Source organism: Heterodontus francisci, chromosome 44 (genome assembly GCF_036365525.1).
Source record: "Heterodontus francisci isolate sHetFra1 chromosome 44, sHetFra1.hap1, whole genome shotgun sequence".
NCBI classification, from domain to species: domain Eukaryota; kingdom Metazoa; phylum Chordata; class Chondrichthyes; order Heterodontiformes; family Heterodontidae; genus Heterodontus; species Heterodontus francisci.
In genome coordinates this window covers 26,598,142-26,625,471 of record NC_090414.1, presented here as the reverse complement: position 1 = coordinate 26,625,471, position 27,330 = coordinate 26,598,142, and the positions used below count along the sequence as shown (strand labels likewise).

Genomic DNA, 27,330 nt, shown 5'->3' with positions numbered 1-27,330 from the left:
GACATGCTTGGCATCTCTCCATAGCTCCTCCACTTTTAACATCGGACAGAAGAATTCCCAATGGGAAGCCCATCGATGCCAGTGATGGTGCTACAGACAAAAAAAATACATAATTTTGCAACAGGGACAAAAACTGACAAGATCCTAAGTGTCAGCACGGCCAGAATTGGCCTGAAATCACATATCTGTGCATCATGGTGTCATTTACAACAATATCAGCAACTTGCCTTTAATGTAGTAAAATGTCCCATGGCGCTTCACAGGAGCGTCAGCAAACAAAACAAAGCAAAATATGACACCGCCACATAATAAATGATTGGGGCAGGTGACCAAAAGCTCAGTCAAAGAGGAAGGTTTTAAGGAGCATTTCAAAGGAGGAAAGAGAGGTAGAGATGAAGAGGTTATGGGAAGGAATTCCAGAGCCTTGGGCCTAAGCTTTAACTGCCAACTTAACTTCATTCACTAGCAATCCTGGATACCTGAAAGTGGCTTGTATTTGATGCTCCTCACGCCTGTACTTTGGGAAATTGTTTATGGGACGGCCCTGTTTTGGACAAGGGTCTAAAATGTCCAAATGACCCTGAGAGGGAACTTCAAGCAAAGAGTTATAGCTTGAGATCAGGCAGAACAGATTATTGACCAACCTTTTATTCCCTTAGTCCTGATTTTGAGGCAAATGGATCAAAATCAGCCCCACCCTCACTAATCAACTTGGTGTCACCTTTGATTTGGTATAACTCTCAGCTCTGAATTAGAAGGTCGAGGGTTTGAGTCCCACTCCAGAGCCTTGAGTTTCATAATAAAGGCTAACACTCCTAGTGCAAGTACTGACGGAGCACTGCAATGGTTAAGAGGCAGTACTGAGGGAGTGCTGCACTGTCAGAGGGTCAATACTGAGGGAGTACCACACTCTCAGGAGGGTCAGTACTGAGGGAGCACCGCACTGTCGGAGGGTCAGTACTGAGGGAGTGCTATGCTGTCGAAGGGTCAGGACTGAGGGAGCACCGCGCTGTTGGAGGGTCAGTATTGAGAAAACGCTGCACTATCAGAGGGGCAGTACTGAGGGAGCGTTGCACTGTCGGAGCGTCAATACTGAGGGAGCGCAGCACTGTCGGAGGGTCAGTACTGAGGGAGCAAAGCACTGTCAGAGGGTCAGTATGGAGGGAGCGCCATACTGTCAGAAGGGGCAGAACTGAGAGAGTGCCGCACTGTCGGAGAGCCAATACTGAGAGACGCTGCACTTTTGGAGGGTCAGTCTTGAGGGACACCGCACTGTCGGACTGTCAGTAATGAGGGAGCACTGGACTGTCGGAGGGTCAGTACTGAGGGAGCACCGCACTGTCAGAGGTTCAGTACTGAGGGAGTGCTGCCCTGTCGGAGGATCAGTACTGAGGGAGCACCGCACTGTTGGAGGGTCAGTACTGAGGGAGTGCTGCCCTGTCGGAGGATCAGTACTGAGGGAGCACCGCACTGTCGGAGGGTCAGTACTGAGGGAGTGCTATGCTGTCGAAGGGTCAGGACTGAGGGAGCACCGCGCTGTTGGAGGGTCAGTATTGAGAAAACGCTGCACTATCAGAGGGGCAGTACTGAGGGAGCGTTGCACTGTCGGAGCGTCAATACTGAGGGAGCGCAGCACTGTCGGAGGGTCAGTACTGAGGGAGCGAAGCACTGTCAAAGGGTCAGTATGGAGGGAGTGCCGCACTATCAGAAGGGGCAGAACTGAGAGAGTGCCGCACTGTCGGAGAGCCAATACTGAGAGACGCTGCACTTTTGGAGGGTCGGTATTGAGGGACACCGCACTGTCGGACTGTCAGTAATGAGGGAGCACTGGACTGTCGGAGGGTCAGTACTGAGGGAGCACCGCACTGTCAGAGGTTCAGTACTGAGGGAGTGCTGCCCTGTCGGAGGGTCAGTACTGAGGGAGCACCGCACTGTCTGAGGGGCAGTACTGAGGGAGCGCCACGCTGTTGGAGGGGCAGTACTGAGGAAACACCATGCTGTTGGAGGGGCAGTACTGAGGGAGCGCTGCACTGTCAGAGGGGCAGTACTAAGGGAGAGCTGCACTCTAAAAGAGTCAGTACTGAAGCGATACCGCAGTGTTAGAGGAGCTGTACGGAGGGAGCGCCACACTGTCAGACGGGCAGTACTGAGGGAGCGCCGCACTATCGGACGGTCAGTATTGAGAGCACTGCACTGTCGATCAATATTGAGGGAGTGCTGCAGTGTTAGAGGGGCTGTCTTTCACATGAGGCGCTAAATCAAAGCCTCGTCTGTCTTAGGTGGGCATAAAAGATTCCCACAGCCTCTACTGGAAGAAGAGCAGGGGAGTTCTCCCCGATGTTAGCAGGCCAATATTTATCACTGAGTAAACAGATAATTTTGTCTTATTTGTGGGATCTTGCTGTGCAAAAATTGGCTGCTGCATTTCCTACATTACAACAGTGACTACATTTTAAAAGTACCTCATTGGCTGTAAAGCTTTCTGAGACGTCTTGAAAGGTTGTGAAAGATGCAATATAAAGGCAAGTTCTTTCTGTAGTCCCCCCAGAGAAACTCCTGTTGATAAGAAACCTCTGATGCTAAATACATTGATGATCCTGCTCCCAATACCGATGAGTTATTTACTACGAATTACTTTAATTAAGGAGATTTTATCCCTCCTTGTTAGCTCCATGGTTTCGCAAGGACATGTCTGATCGCAGTGTGTAACCTCAAGTATGATGCCCATTGAGAGCCCTCTGTGGAGTTCTGTGCTTCAGGTGTTTGTTGCAAGTATTTCTGCTGACTCAGAGCCCCAACTACCTCTCCTCACTGCTGCTCTCTGTCACGATGTCTGACGTCAGTTCTGCTCAGAGGGTTTCACAAAGCTCCACAGCAACATTTCGATTTGACTAATGCTCTCTCAGCCTGACCTTTTATCCAGGCTGTCGATTACATCTCTGAGGGGGGAGGGAGAGAGCAGGAACAGTCTTTGCCCTTTCGACAAAACCACCTGTTAACCCGAATCAAGAAGGCCAGAACGTTTTCTGCATTCCAGCACCGACCAACTGAAAGCACTAACTGCGACTCAGGAGGACTCAAAGAGTTGCTGTCAAAAATTACAGCGTTAATGACTAACTCATCACTCAATCCAAAAAAGGCACTGTTTTCAGAAGGAAAAAACAGAAGGAACTTGCATTTCTATAGCATCTTTTACCAGACCTGGACATCCCTAAGCACTTTACCACCAATGAGGTACTTTTGGAGTGTAGTCACTGTTGTAATGTAGGAAACACAGCACCCAATTTGCACACTGCAAGATCCCACAAACAGCAGTGTGATAATGAACTGATCACTTTTTTTTCATGATCTTGCATGAGGGCCCCAGGACACCAGGAAGAACTCCCCTGCTATTATCCCAGTAGTGGCCGTGGGATCTTTTACATTCACCTGAGAGGGCAGTCAATGCCTCTGTTTAATGTATCAAAAGAGAACCCCTCTAATAGTGCAGCGCACCCTCAGTACTGACCCTCCGAGAGTGCGGCGCTCCCTCAGTACTGCCCTCCGAGAGTGCGGCGCTCCCTCAGTACTGACCCTCTGACAGCACGACGTTCCCTCAGTACTGCCCTCCGAGAGTGCGGCACTCCCTCAGTACTGACCCTCCGATAGTGCGACGCTCCCTCAGTACTGACTCTTCTACAGTGCGGCACTTCCTCAGTAGTGACCCTCCTACAATACAGCGCTCCCTCAGTACTGACTCTTCGACAGTGCGGCACTTCCTCAGTAGTGCCCCTCCTACAATACAGCGCTCCCTCAGTACTGACCCTCCGAGAGTGCGGTGCTCCCTCAGTACTGACCCTCCGACAGTGCGGCGCCCCCTCAGTACAGACCCTCCGACAGTGCGGCACTCCCTCAGTACGGACTCTCCGACAGTGCAGCACTGCCTCAGTACGGCCCTCCAACAGTGTGTCACTCCCTCAGAACTGCTTCTTGACAGTGCGGCGCTCCTTCAGTACTGCCCCTCCGAGAGTGCAGCACTCCCTCAATCCTGCCCCTGGGCAGTGCGATATTTCCTCATACTGCCCCTTGACAGTGTGGCGTTTCCTCAATACTGCTGGACAGTGCGGTGCTCTTTCAATAGTGTACTGGGAGTGTTGGTCTGGATTTTGTCTTCAAGTGGCTGGAGTGGGACCATACCCATAACTTTCTGACATAGAGGCAAAAGTGCTACCTACTGAGCCTCAACTGGCACTGGTGTGAGAAGTACCTAAATGTCTCCCTGGTGCAGTGCTCTGATCAGGTTGGGACTGAGGAACACTGTTGGGTCAGTGTAAATGGAGCTTTACTCTCCATTTAATGTGTGCTCCACCAGACTCTATTTACCACAACTGACATCGTTCAACTCTAGAAACACAAATAAAATTAATCAAAATTAAAAACAAAAAGCAAAATACTGCAGATGCTGGAAAGCTGAAATTAAAACAGAAATTGGTGGAAAACACTCAATAGGTCAGACAGCTCCTGTGGAGAGAGAGAGAGAGAGAGAGAGAGAGAAACTGTGAAGGTTTCTGATGAAGGGTCATCAACCTGAAATGTTAATTCTGTTTCTTTCTCCACAAATGCTTCCTGACCTCCTGAGTGTTTTGTATTTTAGGTAATTAAGGAATTAAAATTGTTTGACTTTAATCAGACCCGAGTCTGGGTGTGCTTCTGTGGGAACAACCACAAAGTAACAGTCTAATAAACAGGAAACTGAGATATTCTATTCTATAAGAACTGTTCTGAAAAAGGGTCTCTGACCTGAAACGTTAACTCTGCTTCTCTGTGCACAGATGCTGCCAGACCTGCTGAGTATTTCCAGCATTTCTTGTTTTCATTTCAGATTTCCAGCATCTGCAGTATTTTGCTTTTATTATAGGTGAGAGAGCACACGGGTTTTGGGTGAACAGGTGTGAATTAGGTTATGACAGCAAGTTTTTGACTCAAGTTTACAGAGGGAGGAATCATAGCATGTTACAGTACAGGAGGTGGTCATTTGGCCCATTGTGTCTCTGGTGGCTCTTTGAAGGAGCTGTCCAATTACTCCCACTCCCCTGCTCTTTCCCCAGAGCCCCGCAAGCAAGGGGTGGAAGGTTATCGGGAGTAGGTGGAAATATGGAGTCGTCAGTTCAGCCATGAACATATTGACTGGCAGAGCAGGCTCGAAGGGCCGAGTGGCCTACTCCTGCTCCTAATTCCTATGTTGGTATTCATCCAATTCCCTTTTGAAAATTACGATTGAATCTGTTTCCATTTCCCTTTCAGGAAGCAAGTTCCAGGTCACAACAACTTTCTGCATTAAAAAAAAAATTCTCTCCTCAGCTCACCATTGGACTTATAGAATCATGGAATGGTAACAGCATAGAAGGAGGCCATTTGGCCCATCCTCTCCATGACAGCTCTCTGTCAGAGCAACTCAGCTAGTCCCACTCTCCCGTCTTTTCCCTGCAGCCTTGACAATTTTTTTCTCTTCAGATAATTATCCAATTTCCTTTTGAAAGCCACGATTGAAATCCCCAATTATCTTAAATCTGCATTCTGTGGTTATCGACCCTGCAGCCAGAGGAAGCAGTTTCTCCCTCTCTGTGAAAAACCTTCATGATTTTGAACAATATTAAATCTCCCCTTAACCTTCTCTGTTCTGAAAGGAACAATCCCAGCTTCTCCAGTCTCTCCACATTAACTGAAATCCCTCATCCCTGGGACCATTCCAGTAAATCTCCTCCTCACCCTCTCCAAGGTCTTGACATCCTTCCGAAAGTGCGGGGCCTGGAATTGGACACAATACTCCACTGAGGCTTGACCATTGATTTATAAAGGTTTGGCATAAATAACTTCCTTACTTTTATGCTGTTCCTCTATTTATAAAGCCCAGGATTCTGTATATTTTTTAACAGCATTTTTAATGCGTCCTACAGCCTTCAGAAGATTTATGTATGTTTACCCCCAGGTCTCTATGTTCCTGTACCCCATTTAAAAATGTACCATTTAGTTTCCATTGCCTCTCCTCATTCTTCCTTCCAAAATGCACCATATTGCATTTCTGCATTAAATTTCATCTGTAATGTGTCTGCCATTTCACCAGTCTAAGTTCTCCTGAAGTCTGTTACGATGCACTTCACTGTAAACTGCATTTCCAAGTTTTGTGTCATCTGCAAGCACTGAAATTATGCCCTGAACTTGGGAGTACAGGGCATTTATAGACATTATAAAATGTGAATGTACATTTAAATATACAGTGGTCATAAAATATCCTTGTGAATGGAAGGTTAAATTAACAATGGTCTCATATATTGTATGTGACACATTACTGTCTTGAAAATCCAATGAAAACATTTTTTAAAAAGCTGAGGAATTCCAAAGGACTCGAAAATCGTAGCGGACAGACAAACAGTGGTTTCGAAGTTATCAACTGGTTGTAAAGAACTTTGATTGGCCATGTCGAAGATGCAGCAACTCATCTCCTTGTTCTTTCAGAACTGAAGGCTGCGCAGTAAGTTTGGAGTAGATTGGACAGTGCCCACAGAGATTCTCACTGCTCTGCTGAGGAAGGAGTTATTCAAGGTGAGCTGCTGAGGGTCAGAACCCAAAAGAAACAAAAATAAAAGAACAATTGGGGATTGGAGAGTGGGTGCAGAGGAGAGCATGACTGATGCCATGCGCAAAGGGGGAAGTTGGAACAGACATATCACAGAAGGTTGGGATCCAGAGTGCAGAATATAGGACCTTCACTGAGGATTATATAATATGAAATGGTGTAGGTAACGGGGACCTGGATCACTGAGGTATATAAAATATTAACTGGTGTAGGTAAGGGACACCCAGATATCACTGAACATTATAAAATATGAACTGCTGTAGGTAAGGGACTCCCGGATATCACTGAATATTACAAAATATTAACTGGTGTAGGTACGGGACACCAGGATATCAGTGAATAGTATAAAATATTAACTGGTGTAGGGAAGAGACTCCCGGATATCACTGAAAATTATAAAATATTAACTGGTGTAGGTAAGGGACTCCCGGATATCACTGAATATTACAAAATATTAACTGGTGTAGGTACGGGACACCAGGATATCAGTGAATAGTATAAAATATTAACTGGTGTAGGGAAGAGACTCCCGGATATCACTGAAAATTATAAAATATTAACTGGTGTTGGTAAGGGACACCCAGATATCTCTGAATATCATAAAATATTAACTGGTGTTGGTGAGGGACACTCTGTTATCACTGAATATTATAAAATATTAACTGGTGTAGGTAAGGGACAACTTGTTATCACTGAATATTATAAAATATTAACTGGTGCAGGTAAGGGACAACCTGTTATCACTGAATATTATAAAATATTAACTGGTGCAGGGAAGGGACACCCTGTTATCACTGAGTATTAGAAAATATTAACTGGTGTAGGTGAGGGACACACTGTTATCACTGAATATTATAAAATATTAACTGGTGTAGGGAAGGGACACCCTGTTATCACTGAGTATTAGAAAATATTAACTGGTGTAGGTGAGGGACACTCTGTTATCACTGAATATTATAAAATATTAACTGGTGTAGGGAAGGGACACCCTGTTATCACTGAGTATTAGAAAATATTAACTGGTGTAGGTAACGGACACCCGGATATCACTGAATATTATAAAATATTAACTGGTGTAGGGAAGGGACACCCTGTTATCACTGAATATTATAAAATATTAACTCCTGTAGGGAAGCGACACTCTGTTATCAGTGAATATTATAAAATATTAACTGGTGTCGGTCAGGGACACCCTGTTATCACTGAATATTATAAAATATTAACTGCTGTAGGGAAGCGACACTCTGTTATCAGTGAATATTATAAAATATTAACTGGTGTCGGTCAGGGACACCCTGTTATCACTGAATATTAGAAAATATTACCTGGTGTAGGAAAGGGAGACCCTGTTATCACTGAATATTATCAAATATTAACTGCTGTCGGGAAGGGACACCCGGATATCACTGAATATTAGAAAATATTAACTGGTGTCGGTAAGGGACACCCGGATATCACTGAATATTGTAAAATATTATCTGCTGGAGGTAAGGGACACCCGGATATCACTGAATATTATAAAATATTAACTGGTGTAGGTAAGGGACACTCTGTTATCACTGAATATTAGAAAATATTAACTGGTGTTGGTAAGGGACACCCAGATATCACTGAATATCATAAAATGTTAACTGGTGTTGGTAAGGGACACCCTGATATCACTGAATATTATAAAATATTAACTGGTGTCGGTAAGGGACACCCTGTTATCACTGAATATTATAAAATATTAACTGGTTTAGGTAAGGGACACCCTGTTATCACTGAATATTATAAAATATTAACTGGTTTAGGTAAGGGACACCCTGTTATCACTGAATATTATAAAATATTAACTGGTGTAGGTAAGAGGCACCCTGATATCACTGAATATTAGAAAATATTAACTGGTGTAGGAAAGGGAGAGCCTGTTATCACTGAATATTACAAAATATTAACTGCTGTAGGGAAGGGACACCCGGATATTACTGAATATTATAAAATATTAACTGGTTTAGTTACGAGGCACCCGGATATCACTGAATATTATAAAATATTAACTGGTGTCGGTAAGGGACACCCTGTTATCACTGAATATTATAAAATATTAACTGCTGCAGGGAAGGGACACGCGGATATCACTGAATATTATAAAATATTATCTGCTGTAGGGAAGGGACACCCAGATATCACTGAATATTGTAAAATATTATCTGCTGTAGGGAAGGGACACCCAGATATCACTGAATATTGTAAAATATTAACTGCTGGAGGGAAGGGACACCCTGTTATCACTGAATATTGTAAACTATTAACTGGTGTGGGTAAGAGACACCCAGATATCACTGAATATTATAAAATATTATCTGGTGTAGGTAAGGGACACTCTGTTATCACTGAATATTGTAAACTATTAACTGGTGTAGGGAAGCGACACTCTGTTATCAGTGAATATTATAAAATATTAACTGGTGTCGGTCAGGGACACCCTGATATCACTGAATATTAGAAAATATTAACTGGTGTAGGAAAGGGAGACCCTGTTATCACTGAATATTATAAAATATTAACTGCTGTCGGGAAGGGACACCCGGATATCACTGAATATTAGAAAATATTACCTGGTGTAGGAAAGGGAGACCCTGTTATCACTGAATATTATAAAATATTAACTGGTGCAGGTAAGAGACACCCTGTTATCACTGAATATTGTAAACTATTAACTGGTGTAGGTAAGAGACACCCAGATATCACTGAATATCATAAAATATTAACTGGTGCAGGTAAGGGACACTCTGTTATCACTGAATATTGTAAACTATTAACTGGTGTAGGTAAGAGACACCCAGATATCACTGAATATTATAAAATATTATCTGGTGTAGGTAAGGGACAACCTGTTATCACTGAATATTAGAAAATATTAACTGCTGTCGGGAAGGGACACCCGGATATCACTGAATATTAGAAAATATTACCTGGTGTAGGAAAGGGAGACCCTGTTATCACTGAATATTATAAAATATTAACTGGTGCAGGTAAGGGACACTCTGTTATCACTGAATATTGTAAACTATTAACTGGTGTAGGTAAGAGACACCCAGATATCACTGAATATCATAAAATATTAACTGGTGCAGGTAAGGGACACTCTGTTATCACTGAATATTGTAAACTATTAACTGGTGTAGGTAAGAGACACCCAGATATCACTGAATATTATAAAATATTATCTGGTGTAGGTAAGGGACACCCGGATATCACTGAATATTATAAAATATTAACTGGTGTTGGTAAGGGACACCCAGATATCTCTGAATTTCATAAAATATGAACTGGTGTTGGTGAGGGACACTCTGTTATCACTGAAAATTATAAAATATTCACTGGTGTAGGTAAGGGACACCCTGTTATCACTGAGTATTCGAAAATATTAACTGGTGCAGGGAAGGGACACCCTGTTATCACTGAGTATTAGAAAATATTAACTGGTGTAGGTAAGAGACACCCGGATATCACTGAATATTGTAAAATATTAACTGGTGCAGGGAAGGGACACCCTGTTATCACTGAGTATTCGAAAATATTAACTGGTGTAGGTAAGGGACACCCAGATATCTCTGAATATCATAAAATATTAACTGGTGTAGGTAAGAGACACCCGGATATCACTGAATATTGTAAAATATTCACTGGTGTAGGTAAGAGACACCCGGATATCACTGAATATTGTAAAATATTCACTGGTGTAGGTAAGAGACACCCGGATATCACTGAATATTGTAAAATATTAACTGGTGCAGGGAAGGGACACCCTGTTATCACTGAGTATTCGAAAATATTAACTGGTGTAGGTAAGGGACACCCAGATATCTCTGAATATCATAAAATATTAACTGGTGTAGGTAAGGGACAACTTGTTCTCACTGAATATTATAAAATATTCACTGCTGTAGGGAAGGGACACCCTGTTATCACTGAATATTATAAAATATTAACTGGTGTAGGTAAGGGACAACTTGTTATCACTGAACATTATAAAATATTAACTGGTGTAGGGAAGGGACACCCGGATATCACTGAATATTATAAAATATTAACTGGTGTAGGGAAGGGACACCCGGATATCACTGAATATTATAAAATATTAACTGCTGTAGGGAAGGGACACCCGGATATCACTGAATATTATAAAATATTAACTGCTGTAGGGAAGGGACACCCGGATATCACTGAATATTATAAAATATTAACTGGTGTCGGTCAGGGACACCCTGTTATCACTGAATATTAGAAAATATTAACTGGTGTCAGTAAGGGACACCCTGTTATCACTGAATATTATAAAATATTAACTGCTGTCGGGAAGGGACACCCGGATATCACTGAATATTATAAAATATTAACTGGTGTCGGTCAGGGACACCCTGTGATCACTGAATATTATAAAATATTAACTGGTGTCGGTCAGGGACACCCTGTTATCACTGAATATTATAAAATATTAACTGCTGTCGGGAAGGGACACCCGGATATCACTGAATATTATAAAATATTATCTGCTGTCGGGAAGGGACACACGGATATCGCTGAATATTAGAAAATATTAACTGGTGTCGGTAAGGGACACCCTTTTGTCACTGAATATTATAAAATTTTAACTGCTGTAGGGATGGGACACCCGGATATCACTGAATATTGTAAAATATTATCTGCTGGAGGTAAGGGACACCCGGATATCACTGAATATTATAAAATATTAACTGGTGTAGGTAAGGGACACCCGGAAATCTCTGAATATTATAAAATATTAGCTGGTGTAGGTAAGGGACACTCTGTTATCACTGAATATTATAAAATATTCACTGGTGTAGGTAAGGGACACTCTGTTATCACTGAATATTATAAAATATTAACTGGTGTAGGTAAGGGACACCCGGAAATCTCTGAATATTATAAAATATTAGCTGGTGTAGGTAAGGGACACTCTGTTATCACTGAACATGATAAAATATTAACTGGTGTAGGGAAGGGACACCCTGTTATCACTGAATATTATAAAATATTAACTGGTGTAGGGAAGGGACACCCGGATATCACTGAATATTATAAAATATTAACTGCTGTAGGGAAGGGACACCCGGATATCACTGAATATTATAAAATATTAACTGCTGTAGGGAAGGGACACCCGGATATCACTGAATATTATAAAATATTAACTGGTGTCGGTCAGGGACACCCTGTTATCACTGAATATTATAAAATATTAACTGGTGTCGGTCAGGGACACCCTGTTATCACTGAATATTAGAAAATATTAACTGGTGTCAGTAAGGGACAACCTGTTATCACTGAATATTATAAAATATTAACTGCTGTCGGGAAGGGACACCCGGATATCACTGAATATTAGAAAATATTAACTGGTGTCAGTAAGGGACAACCTGTTATCACTGAATATTATAAAATATTAACTGGAGTCGGTCAGGGACACCCTGTTATCACTGAATATTATAAAATATTAACTGGTGTCGGTCAGGGACACCCTGTTATCACTGAATATTAGAAAATATTAACTGGTGTCAGTAAGGGACAACCTGTTATCACTGAATATTATAAAATATTAACTGCTGTCGGGAAGGGACACCCGGATATCACTGAATATTATAAAATATTAACTGGTGTCGGTCAGGGACACCCTGTTATCACTGAATATTAGAAAATATTAACTGGTGTCAGTAAGGGACAACCTGTTATCACTGAATATTATAAAATATTAACTGGTGTCGGTCAGGGACACCCTGTTATCACTGAATATTATAAAATATTAACTGCTGTCGGGAAGGGACACCCGGATATCACTGAATATTATAAAATATTAACTGGTGTCGGTCAGGGACACCCTGTTATCACTGAATATTAGAAAATATTAACTGGTGTCAGTAAGGGACAACCTGTTATCACTGAATATTATAAAATATTAACTGGTGTAGGTAAGGGACACCCGGATATCACTGAATATTATAAAATACTAACTGGTGTCGGTCAGGGACACCCTGTGATCACTGAATATTATAAAATATTAACTGGTGTCAGTAAGGGACACCCTGTTATCACTGAATATTATAAAATATTAACTGCTGTCGGGAAGGGACACCCGGATATCACTGAATATTATAAAATATTATCTGCTGTCGGGAAGGGACACACGGATATCGCTGAATATTAGAAAATATTAACTGGTGTCGGTAAGGGACACCCTTTTGTCACTGAATATTATAAAATTTTAACTGCTGTAGGGATGGGACACCCGGATATCACTGAATATTGTAAAATATTATCTGCTGGAGGTAAGGGACACCCGGATATCACTGAATATTATAAAATATTAACTGGTGTAGGTAAGGGACACCCGGAAATCTCTGAATATTATAAAATATTAGCTGGTGTAGGTAAGGGACACTCTGTTATCACTGAATATTAGAAAATATTAACTGGTGTTGGTAAGGGACACCCAGATATCACTGAATATCATAAAATGTTAACTGGTGTTGGTAAGGGACACCCTGATATCACTGAATATTATAAAATATTAACTGGTGTAGGTAAGAGACACCCGGATATCACTGAGGATTATAAAATATTAACTGGAGTCGGTCAGGGACACCCTGTTATCACTGAATATTATAAAATATTAACTGGTGTAGGTAAGGGATACCCTGTTATCACTGAATATTATAAAATATTAACTGGTTTAGGGAAGGGACACCCTGTTATCACTGAATATTATAAAATATTAACTGGTTTAGGTAAGGGACACCCTGTTATCACTGAATATTACAAAATATTAACTGGTTTAGGTAAGGGACACCCTGTTATCACTGAATATTATAAAATATTAACTGGTGTAGGTAAGGGACACCCGGATATCAATGAAAATTATAAAATATTAACTGGTGTAGGTAAGGGACACCTGGAGATAACTGAATATTATAAAATATTAACTGGTGTAGGTAAGAGGCACCCTGATATCACTGAATATTGTAAAATATTAACTGGTGTAGGAAAGGGAGAGCCTATTATCACTGAATATTACAAAATATTAACTGCTGTAGGGAAGGGACACCCGGATATCACTGAATATTTTAAAATATTAACTGTTGTAGGTAAGGGACACCCTGTTATCACTGAGTATTAGAAAATATTAACTGGTGTAGGTAAGGGACACCCTGTTATCACTGAATATTATAAAATATTAACTGGTGTAGGTAAGGGACACCCTGTTATCACTGAGTATTAGAAAATATTAACTGGTGTAGGTAAGGGACACCCTGTTATCACTGAATATTATAAAATATTAACTGGTGTAGGTAAGGGACACCCGGATATCACTGAATATTGTAAAATATTAACTGGTGTAGGTAAGGGACACCCTGTTATCACTGAATATTATAAACTATTAACTGGTGTAGGTAAGGGACACCCTGTTATCACTGAGTATTAGAAAATATTAACTGGTGTAGGTAAGGGACACCCGGATATCACTGAATATTGTAAAATATTCACTGGTGTCGGTAAGGGACACCTTGTTATCACTGAATATTAGAAAATATTAACTGGTGTAGGTAAGGGACAACCTGTTATCACTGAATATTATAAAATATTAACTGGTGTAGGTAAGAGACACCCGGATATCACTGAGGATTGTAAAATATTAACTGGAGTCGGTCAGGGACACCCTGTTATCACTGAATATTATAAAATATTAACTGGTGTAGGTAAGGGACACCCGGATATCACTGAATATTGTAAAATATTCACTGGTGTCGGTAAGGGACACCCTGTTATCACTGAATATTATAAAATATTAACTGGTGTAGGTAAGAGACACCCGGATATCACTGAGGATTGTAAAATATTAACTGGAGTCGGTCAGGGACACCCTGTTATCACTGAATATTATAAAATATTAACTGGTGGAGGTAAGGGATACCCTGTTATCACGGAATATTATAAAATATTAACTGGTGTAGGTAAGGGACACCCTGTTATCACTGAATATTATAAAATATTAACTGATGTTGGTAAGGGACACCCTGTTATCACTGAATATTATAAAATATTAACTGGTTTAGGTAAGGGACACCCTGTTATCACTGAATATTATAAAATATTAACTGGTTTAGGTAAGAGGCACCCTGATATCACTGAATATTGTAAAATATTAACTGGTGTCGGAAAGGGAGAGCCTGTTATCACTGAATATTACAAAATATTAACTGCTGTAGGGAAGGGACACCCGGATATCACTGAATATTTTAAAATATTAACTGTTGTAGGTAAGGGACACCCTGTTATCACTGAGTATTAGAAAATATTAACTGGTGTAGGTAAGGGACACCCGGATATCACTGAATATTGTAAAATATTAACTGGTGTAGGTAAGGGACACCCTGTTATCACTGAATATTATAAACTATGAACTGGTGTAGGTAAGGGACACCCTGTTATCACTGAGTATTAGAAAATATTAACTGGTGTAGGTAAGGGACACCCGGATATCACTGAATATTGTAAAATATTCACTGGTGCAGGTAAGGGACAACTTGTTATCACTGAATATTATAAAATATTAACTGGTGCAGGTAAGGGACACCCGGATGTCACTGAATATTATAAACTATTAACTGGTGTCGGTAGGGGACACCCTGTTATCACTGAGTATTAGAAAATATTAACTGGTGTAGGTAAGGGACACCCGGATATCAGTGAATATTATAAAATATTAACTGATGTAGGTAAGGGACACCCTGTTATCACTGAGTATTATAAAATATTAACTGGTGTAGGTAAGGGACACCCGGATATCAGTGAATATTATAAAATATTAATTGATGTAGGGAAGGGACACCCTGTTATCACTGAGTATTATAAAATATTAACTGGTGTAGGTAAGGGACACCCGGATATCACTGAATATTATAAAATATTATCTGGTGTAGGTAAGGGACACCCTGTTATCACTGAATATTATAAAATATTAACTGGTGTAGGTAAGGGACACCCGGATATCACTGAATATTATAAAATATTAACTGGTGTAGGTAAGGGACACCCTGTTATCACTGAATATTATAAAATATTAACTGGTGTAGGTGAGGGACAACCTGTTATCACTGAATATTAGAAAATATTAACTGGTGTAGGTAAGGGACAACCTGTTATCACTGAATATTATAAAATATTAACTGGTGTTGGTAAGGGACACCCTGTTATCACTGAATATTATAAAATATTAACTGGTGTAGGTAAGGGACAACCTGTTATCACTGAATATTATAAAATATTAACTGGTGTTGGTAAGGGACACCCTGTTATCACTGAATATTATAAAATATTAACTGGTGTTGGTAAGGGACAACCTGTCATCACTGAATATTATGAAATATTAACTGGTGTTGGTCAGGGACACCCTGTTATCACTGAATATTATAAAATATTAACTGGTGTTGGTCAGGGACACCCTGTTATCACTGAATATTATGAAATATTAACTGGTGTAGGTAAGAGACGACCTGTTATCACTGAATATTATAAAATATTAACTGGTGTAGGTAAGGGACAACCTGTTATCACTGAATATTATAAAATATTAACTGGTGTTGGTCAGGGACACCCTGTTATCACTGAATATTATGAAATATTAACTGGTGTAGGTAAGAGACGACCTGTTATCAGTGAATATTAGAAAATATTAACTGGTGTAGGTAAGAGACGACCTGTTATCAGTGAATATTAGAAAATATTAACTGGTGTAGGTAAGGGACACCCGGATATCACTGAATATTATAAAATATTAACTGGTGTTGGTAAGGGACAACCTGTCATCTCTGAATATTATGAAATATTAACTGGTGTTGGTCAGGGACACCCTGTTATCACTGAATATTATAAAATATTAACTGGTGTTGGTCAGGGACACCCTGTTATCACTGAATATTATGAAATATTAACTGGTGTAGGTAAGAGACGACCTGTTATCAGTGAATATTAGAAAATATTAACTGGTGTAGGTAAGGGACACCCTGTTATCACTGAATATTATAAAATATTAACTGGTGTTGGTCAGGGACACCCTGATATCACTGAATATTATAAAATATTAACTGGTGTAGGTAAGGGACACTCTGTTATCACTGAATATTATAAAATATTAACTGGTGTAGGTAAGGGACACCCTGTTATCACTGAATATTATAAAATATTAACTGGTGGAGGTAAGGGACACCCTGTTATCACTGAATATTATAAAATATTAACTGGTGCAGGTAAGGGACACCCTGTTATCACTGAATATTATAAAATATTAACTGGTGTAGGTAAGGGACACCCGGATATCACTGAATATTATAAACTATTAACTGGTGTAGGTAAGGGACACCCTGTTATCACTGAATATTATAAAATATTAACTGGTGTAGGTAAGGGACACCCGGATATCACTGAATATTATAAACTATTAACTGGTGTAGGTAAGGGACACCCTGTTATCACTGAATATTATAAAATATTAACTGGTGTAGGTAAGGGACACCCTGTTATCACTGAATATTATAAAATATTAACTGGTGTAGGTAAGGGACACCCGGATATCACTGAATATTATAAACTATTAACTGGTGTAGGTAAGGGACAACCTGTTATCACTGAATATTATGAAATATTAACTGGTGTTGGTAAGGGACAACCTGTTATCACTGAATATTATAAAATATTAACTGGTGTTGGTAAGGGACACCCGGATATCACTGAATATTGTAAAATATTCACTGGTGTAGGTAAGGGACACCTTGTTATCACTGAATATTTGAAAATATTAACTGGTGTAGGTAAGGGACACCCGGATATCACTGAATATCGTAAAATATTAACTGGTGTAGGGAAGGGACAACCTGTTATCACTGAGTATTATAAAATATTAACTGGTGCAGGTAAGGGACACCTTGTTATCACTGAATATTAGAAAATATTAACTGGTGTAGGTAAGGGACAACTTGTTATCACTGAACATTATAAAATATTAACTGGTGTAGGGAAGGGACACCCTGTTATCACTGAATATTATAAAATATTAACTGGTGCAGGTAAGGGACACCTTGTTATCACTGAATATTAGAAAATATTAACTGGTGTAGGTAAGGGACACCCGGATATCACTGAATATTATAAAATATTAACTGATGTAGGTAAGGGACACTCTGTTATCACTGAGTATTATAAAATATTCACTGGTGTAGGTAAGGGACAACCTGTTATCACTGAATATTATAAAATATTAACTGGTGTTGGTAAGGGACACCCTGTTATCACTGAATATTATAAAATATTATCTGGTGTAGGTAAGGGACAACCTGTCATCACTGAATATTATGAAATATTAACTGGTGTTGGTCAGGGACACCCTGTTATCACTGAATATTATGAAATATTAACTGGTGTAGGTAAGAGACGACCTGTTATCAGTGAATATTAGAAAATATTAACTGGTGTAGGTAAGGGACACCCGGATATCACTGAATATTATAAAATATTAACTGGTGTTGGTAAGGGACAACCTGTTATCGCTGAATATTATAAAATATTAACTGGTGTTGGTAAGGGACAACCTGTCATCACTGAATATTATGAAATATTAACTGGTGTTGGTCAGGGACACCCTGTTATCACTGAATATTATAAAATATTAACTGGTGTTGGTAAGGGACAACCTGTCATCACTGAATATTATGAAATATTAACTGGTGTTGGTCAGGGACACCCTGTTATCACTGAATATTATGAAATATTAACTGGTGTAGGTAAGAGACGACCTGTTATCAGTGAATATTAGAAAATATTAGCTGGTGTAGGTAAGGGACACCCGGATATCACTGAATATTATAAAATATTAACTGGTGTAGGTAAGGGACACTCTGTTATCACTGAATATTATAAAATATTAACTGGTGTAGGTAAGGGACACCCTGTTATCACTGAATATTATAAAATATTAACTGGTGGAGGTAAGGGACACCCTGTTATCACTGAATATTATAAAATATTAACTGGTGCAGGTAAGGGACACCCTGTTATCACTGAATATTATAAAATATTAACTGCTGTAGGTAAGGGACACCCTGTTATCACTGAATATTATAAACTATTAACTGGTGTAGGTAAGGGACACCCTGTTATCACTGAATATTATGAAATATTAACTGGTGTTGGTAAGGGACAACCTGTTATCACTGAATATTATGAAATATTAACTGGTGTTGGTAAGGGACATCCGGATATCACTGAATATTATAAACTATTAACTGGTGTAGGTAAGGGACACCCGGATATCACTGAATATTGTAAAATATTCACTGGTGTAGGTAAGGGACACCTTGTTATCACTGAATATTTGAAAATATTAACTGGTGTAGGTAAGGGACACCCGGATATCACTGAATATCGTAAAATATTAACTGCTGTAGGGAAGGGACAACTTGTTATCACTGAACATTATAAAATATTAACTGGTATAGGGAAGGGACACCCTGTTATCACTGAATATTATAAAATATTAACTGGTGCAGGTAAGGGACACCTTGTTATCACTGAATATTAGAAAATATTAACAGGTGTAGGTAAGGGACACCCGGATATCACTGAATATCGTAAAATATTAACTGGTGTAGGGAAGGGACAACTTGTTATCACTGAACATTATAAAATATTAACTGGTGTAGGGAAGGGACACCCTGTTTTCACTGAGTATTATAAAATATTAACTGGTGTAGGTAAGGGACACCCGGATATCAGTGAATATTATAAAATATTAACTGATGTAGGTAAGGGACACTCTGTTATCACTGAGTATTATAAAATATTAACTGGTGTAGGTAAGGGACAACCTGTTATCACTGAATATTATAAAATATTAACTGGTGTAGGTAAGGGGCACCCTGTTATCACTGAATATTATAAAATATTAACTGATGTAGGTAAGGGACACCCTGTTATCACTGAATATGATAAACTATTAACTGGTGTAGGTAAGGGACACCCGGATATCACTGAATATTATAAAATATTAACTGGTGTCGGTAAGGGACACTCTGTTATCACTGAATATGATAAACTATTAACTGGTGTAGGTAAGGGACACCCGGATATCACTGAATATTATAAAATATTAACTGGTGTAGGTAAGGGACAACCTGTTATCACTGAATGTTATAAAATATTAACTGGTGTAGGTAAGGGACACCCTGTTATCACTGAATATTATGAAATATTAACTGGTGCAGGTAAGGGACAACATGTTATCACTGAATGTTATAAAATATTAACTGGTGTTGGTAAGGGACACCCTGTTATCTCTGAATATTATAAAATATTAACTGGTGTAGGTAAGGGACACCCGGATATCACTGAATATTATAAAATATTGACTGGTGTAGGTAAGGGACACCCTGTTATCACTGAATATTATAAAATATTAACTGGTGTTGGGAAGGGACAACCTGTTATGACTGAATATTATAAAATATTAACTGGTTTAGGTAAGGGACAACCTGTTATGACTGAATATTATAAAATATTAACTGGTTCAGGTAAGGGACAACCTGTTATCACTGAATATTATAAAATATTAACTGGTGTTGGGAAGGGACAACCTGTTATGACTGAATATTATAAAATATTAACTGGTTTAGGTAAGGGACAACCTGTTATGACTGAATATTATAAAATATTAACTGGTTCAGGTAAGGGACAACCTGTTATCACTGAATATTATAAAATATTAACTGGTGTTGGTAAGGGACAACCTGTTATGACTGAATATTATAAAATATTAACTGGTTTAGGTAAGGGACAACCTGTTATCACTGAATATTATAAAATATTAACTGGTGTTGGTAAGGGACAACCTGTTATGACTGAATATTATAAAATATTAACTGGTTCAGGTAAGGGACAACCTGTTATCACTGAATATTATAAAATATTAACTGGTGTTGGGAAGGGACAACCTGTTATCACTGAATATTATAAAATATTAACTGGTGTTGGTAAGGGACAACCTGTTATGACTGAATATTATAAAATATTAACTGGTTTAGGTAAGGGACAACCTGTTATCACTGAATATTATAAAATATTAACTGGTGTTGGTAAGGGACAACCTGTTATGACTGAATATTATAAAATATTAACTGGTTCAGGTAAGGGACAACCTGTTATCACTGAATATTATAAAATATTAACTGGTGTAGGTAAGGGACACCCTGTTATCACTGAATATTATAAAATATTAACTGGTGTAGGTAAGGGACAACCTGTTATCACTGAATATTATAAAATATTAACTGGTGTCGGTAAGGGACACCCTGTTATCACTGAATATTATAAAATATTAACTGGTGTTGGTAAGGGACACCCTGTTATCACTGAATATTATAAAATATTAACTGGTGTAGGTAAGGGACAACCTGTTATCACTGAATATTATAAAATATTAACTGGTGTCGGTAAGGGACAACCTGTTATCACTGAATATTATAAAATATTAACTGGTGTTGGTAAGGGACAACCTGTTATCACTGAATATTATAAACTATTAACTGGTGTTGGTAAGGGACATCCGGATATCACTGAATATTATAAACTATTAACTGATGTTGGTAAGGGACACCCTGTTATGACTGAATATTATAAAATATTAACTGGTGTTGGTAAGGGACATCCGGATATCACTGAATATTATAAAATATTAACTGGTGTAGGTAAGAGACACCCTGTTATCACTGAATATTATAAAATATTAACTGATGTTGGTAAGGGACACCCTGTTATGACTGAATATTATAAAATATTAACTGCTGTCGGTAAGGGACAACCTGTTATCACTGAATATTATAAAATATTAACTGGTGTAGTTAAGAGACACCCTGTTATCACTGAATATTATAAAATATTAACTGGTGTTGGTAAGAGACACCCTGTTATCACTGAATATTATAAAATATTAACTGGTGTAGTTAAGAGACACCCTGTTATCACTGAATATTATAAAATATTAACTGGTGTTGGTAAGAGACACCCTGTTATCACTGAATATTATAAAATATTAACTGGTGTAGTTAAGAGACACCCTGTTATCACTGAATATTATAAAATATTAACTGGTGTAGGTCAGAGACACCCTGTTATCACTGAATATTATAAAATATTAACTGGTGTTGGTAAGGGACACCCTGTTATCACTGAATATTATAAAATATTAACTGGTGTTGGTAAGGGACACTCTGTTATCACTGAATATTATAAAATATTAACTCGTGTTGGTAAGGGACACCCTGTTATCACTGAATATTATAAAGTATTAACTGGTGTAGTTAAGAGACACCCTGTTATCACTGAATATTATAAAATATTAACTGGTGTTGGTAAGGGACACTCTGTTATCACTGAATATTATAAAATATTAACTGGTGTTGGTAAGGGACACTCTGTTATCACTGAATATTTTAAAATATTAACTGGTGTTGGTAAGGGACACTCTGTTATCACTGAATATTATAAAATATTAACTGATGTTGGTAAGGGACAACCTGTTATCACTGAATATTATAAAATATTAACTGGTGTTGGTAAGGGACACTCTGTTATCACTGAATATTATAAAATATTAACTGATGTTGGTAAGGGACAACCTGTTATCACTGAATATTATAAAATATTAACTGGTGTTGGTAAGGGACAACCTGTTATCACTGAATATTATAAAATATTAACTGGTGTTGGTAAGGGACAACCTGTTATCACTGAATATTATAAAATATTAACTGGTGTTGGTAAGGGACACTCTGTTATCACTGAATATTATAAAATATTAACTGATGTTGGTAAGGGACAACCTGTTATCACTGAATATTATAAAATATTAACTGGTGTTGGTAAGGGACACTCTGTTATCACTGAATATTATAAAATATTAACTGGTGTAGGTAAGGGACACCCTGTTATCACTGAATATTATAAAATATTAACTGGTGTTGGTAAGGGACAACCTGTTATCACTGAATATTATAAAATATTAACTGATGTTGGTAAGGGACAACCTGTTATCACTGAATATTATAAAATATTAACTGGTGTTGGTAAGGGACACTCTGTTATCACTGAATATTATAAAATATTAACTGATGTTGGTAAGGGACAACCTGTTATCACTGAATATTATAAAATATTAACTGGTGTTGGTAAGGGACAACCTGTTATCACTGAATATTATAAAATATTAACTGGTGTTGGTAAGGGACACTCTGTTATCACTGAATATTATAAAATATTAACTGATGTTGGTAAGGGACAACCTGTTATCACTGAATATTATAAAATATTAACTGGTGTTGGTAAGGGACAACCTGTTATCACTGAATATTATAAAATATTAACTGGTGTTGGTAAGGGACAACCTGTTATCACTGAATATTATAAAATATTAACTGATGTTGGTAAGGGACAACCTGTTATCACTGAATATTATAAAATATTAACTGGTGTTGGTAAGGGACAACCTGTTATCACTGAATATTAGAAAATATTAACTGATGTTGGTAAGGGACAACCTGTTATCACTGAATATTATAAAATATTAACTGGTGTTGGTAAGGGACACTCTGTTATCACTGAATATTATAAAATATTAACTGATGTAGGTAAGGGACACCCTGTTATCACTGAATATTATAAAATATTAACTGGTGTATGTAAGGGACACCCTGTTATGACTGAATATTATAAAATATTAACTGGTGTTGGTAAGGGACACTCTGTTATCACTGAATATTATAAAATATTAACTGATGTTGGTAAGGGACAACCTGTTATCACTGAATATTATAAAATATTAACTGGTGTTGGTAAGGGACACCCTGTTATCACTGAATATTATAAAATATTAACTGGTGTATGTAAGGGACACCCTGTTATGACTGAATATTATAAAATATTAACTGATGTAGGTAAGGGACAACCTGTTATCACTGAATATTATAAAATATTAACTGGTGTTGGTAAGGGACACCAGTTATCACTGAATATTATAAAATATTAACTGGTGGAGGTAAGGGACACCCTGTTATCACTGAATATTATAAAATATTAACTGGTGTTGGTAAGGGACAACCTGTTATGACTGAATATTATAAAATATTAACTGGTGTTGGTAAGGGACAACCTGTTATGACTGAATATTATAAAATATTAACTGGTGTTGGTAAGGGACAACCTGTTATGACTGAATATTATAAAATATTAACTGGTGTAGGTAAGGGACAACCTGTTATCACTGAATATTAGAAAATATTAACTGGTGTTGGTAAGGGACACTCTGTTATCACTGAATATTATAAAATATTAACTGGTGTTGGTAAGGGACAACCTGTTATCACTGAATATTTTAAAATATTAACTGGTGTAGGTAAGGGACAACCTGTTATCACTGAATATTAGAAAATATTAACTGGTGTTGGTAAGAGACAACCTGTCATCACTGAATATTTTAAAATATTAACTGGTGTCGGTAAGGGACACCCTGTTATCACTGAATATTATAAAATATTAACTGGTGTCGGTAAGGGACAACCTGTTATCACTGAATATTATAAAATATTAACTGGTGTTGGTAAGGGACACCCTGTTATCACTGAATATTATAAAATATTAACTGGTGTCAGTAAGGGACACCCTGTTATCACTGAATATTATAAAATATTAACTGGTGTCGGTAAGAGACACCCGGATATCACTGAATATTGTAAACTATTAACTGGTGTCGGTAAGGGACACCCGGATATCACTGAATATTGTAAACTATTAACTGGTGTCGGTAAGGGACACCCTGTTATGACTGAATATTAGAAAATATTAACTGGTGTTGGTAAGAGACACCCGGATATCACTGAATATTGTAAACTATTAACTGGTGTCGGTAAGGGACACCCTGTTATGACTGAATATTATAAAATATTAACTGGTGTAGGTGAGGGACACCCTGTTATCACTGAATATTATAAAATATTAACTGGTGTAGGTAAGGGACAACCTGTAATGACTGAATATTAAAAAATATTAACTGATGTAGGTAAGGGACACCCTGTTATCACTGAATATTATAAAATATTAACTGGTGTTGGTAAGGGACAACCTGTTATCACTGAATATTATAAAATATTAACTGGTGTTGGTAAGGGACACCCTGTTATCACTGAATATTATAAAATATTAACTGGTGTTGGTAAGGGACAACCTGTTATCACTGAATATTATAAAATATTAACTGGTGTTGGTAAGGGACAACCTGTTATCACTGAATATTATAAAATATTAACTGGTGTTGGTAAGGGACACCCTGTTATCACTGAATATTATAAAATATTAACTGGTGTTGGTAAGGGACACCCTGTTATCACTGAATATTAGAAAATATTAACTGGTGTTGGTAAGGGACACCCTGTTATCACTGAATATTATAAAATATTAACTTGTGTTGGTAAGGGACAACCTGTTATCACTGAATATTATAAAATATTAACTGGTGTTGGTAAGGGACAACCTGTTATCACTGAATATTATAAAATATTAACTGGTGTTGGTAAGGGACACCCTGTTATCACTGAATATTATAAAATATTAACTGGTGTTGGTAAGGGACACCCTGTTATCACTGAATATTAGAAAATATTAACTGGTGTTGGTAAGGGACACCCTGTTATCACTGAATATTATAAAATATTAACTTGTGTTGGTAAGGGACAACCTGTTATCACTGAATATTATAAAATATTAACTGGTGTTGGTAAGGGACACCCTGTTATCACTGAATATTATAAAATATTAACTGCTGCAGGTAAGGGACACCCTGTTATCACTGAATATTATAAAATATTAACTGGTGTAGGTAAGGGACAACCTGTTATCACTGAATATTAGAAAATATTAACTGGTGTTGGGAAGGGACAACCTGTTATCACTGAATATTATAAAATATTAACTGGTGTTGGTAAGGGACAACCTGTTATCACTGAATATTATAAAATATTAACTGGTGTAGGTAAGGGACAACCTGTTATCACTGAATATTATAAAATATTAACTGGTGTAGGTAAGGGACAACCTGTTATCACTGAATATTAGAAAATATTAACTGGTGTAGGTAAGGGACAACCTGTTATCACTGAATATTAGAAAATATTAACTGGTGTTGGGAAGGGACAACCTGTTATCACTGAATATTATAAAATATTAACTGGTGTAGGTAAGGGACACCCTGTTATCACTGAATATTTTAAAATATTAACTGGTGTTGGTAAGGGACAACCTGTTATCACTGAATATTAGAAAATATTAACTGGTGTTGGGAAGGGACAACCTGTTATCACTGAATATTATAAAATATTAACTGGTGTTGGTAAGGGACACCCTGTTATCACTGAATATTTTAAAATATTAACCGGTGTTGGTAAGGGACAACCTGTTATCACTGAATATTATAAACTATTAACTGGTGTTGGGAAGGGACAACCTGTTATGACTGAATATTATAAAATATTAACTGGTGTAGGTAAGGGACACCCTGTTATCACTGAATATTTTAAAATATTAACCGGTGTTGGTAAGGGACAACCTGTTATCACTGAATATTATAAACTATTAACTGGTGTTGGGAAGGGACAACCTGTTATGACTGAATATTATAAAATATTAACTGGTGTAGGTAAGGGACACCCTGTTATCACTGAATATTTTAAAATATTAACCGGTGTTGGTAAGGGACAACCTGTTATCACTGAATATTATAAACTATTAACTGGTGTTGGGAAGGGACAACCTGTTATGACTGAATATTATAAAATATTAACTGGTGTAGGTAAGGGACACCCTGTTATCACTGAATATTTTAAAATATTAACTGGTGTTGGTAAGGGACAACCTGTTATCACTGAATATTTTAAAATATTAACTGGTGTTGGTAAGGGACAACCTGTTATCACTGAATATTATAAAATATTAACTGGTGTTGGGAAGGGACAACCTGTTATCACTGAATATTATAAACTATTAACTGGTGTTGGGAAGGGACAACCTGTTATGACTGAATATTATAAAATATTAACTGGTGTTGGTAAGGGACACCCTGTTATCACTGAATATTATAAAATATTAACTGGTGTTGGTAAGGGACACCCTGTTATCACTGAATATTTTAAAATATTAACTGGTGTTGGTAAGGGACAACCTGTTATCACTGAATATTTTAAAATATTAACTGGTGTTGGGAAGGGACAACCTGTTATCACTGAATATTTTAAAATATTAACTGGTGTTGGTAAGGGACACACTGTTATCACTGAATATTATAAACTATTAACTGGTGTTGGTAAGGGACAACCTGTTATGACTGAATATTATAAAATATTAACTGGTGTAGGTAAGGGACACCCTGTTATCACTGAATATTTTAAAATATTAACTGGTGTTGGTAAGGGACACCCTGTTATCACTGAATATTATAAAATATTAACTGGTGTAGGTAAGGGACAACCTGTTATCACTGAATATTATAAAATATTAACTGGTGTTGGTAAGGGACAACCTGTTATGACTGAATATTATAAAATATTAACTGGTGTAGG

At 37.7% G+C, this 27,330-nt stretch overlaps 1 protein-coding gene and 1 long non-coding RNA gene across 15 annotated transcripts in view; one reads left to right on the top strand and one right to left on the bottom strand.

The window, feature by feature from the left end:
- Positions 1–27,330, bottom strand: part of LOC137355913 (transcriptional-regulating factor 1-like) — a 216,766-nt gene that overhangs the window by 78,160 nt on the left and 111,276 nt on the right. The gene's annotated exons all lie outside the window — the stretch shown is intronic.
- LOC137355914 (uncharacterized) overlaps positions 1–27,330 on the top strand; it is a 182,121-nt gene that overhangs the window by 60,322 nt on the left and 94,469 nt on the right. For both annotated transcript variants that reach the window (XR_010970981.1, XR_010970980.1), the window contains exon 2: positions 6,496–6,582. This is a non-coding gene — a long non-coding RNA (uncharacterized lncRNA). The remainder of the gene's footprint in view (positions 1–6,495; positions 6,583–27,330) is intronic.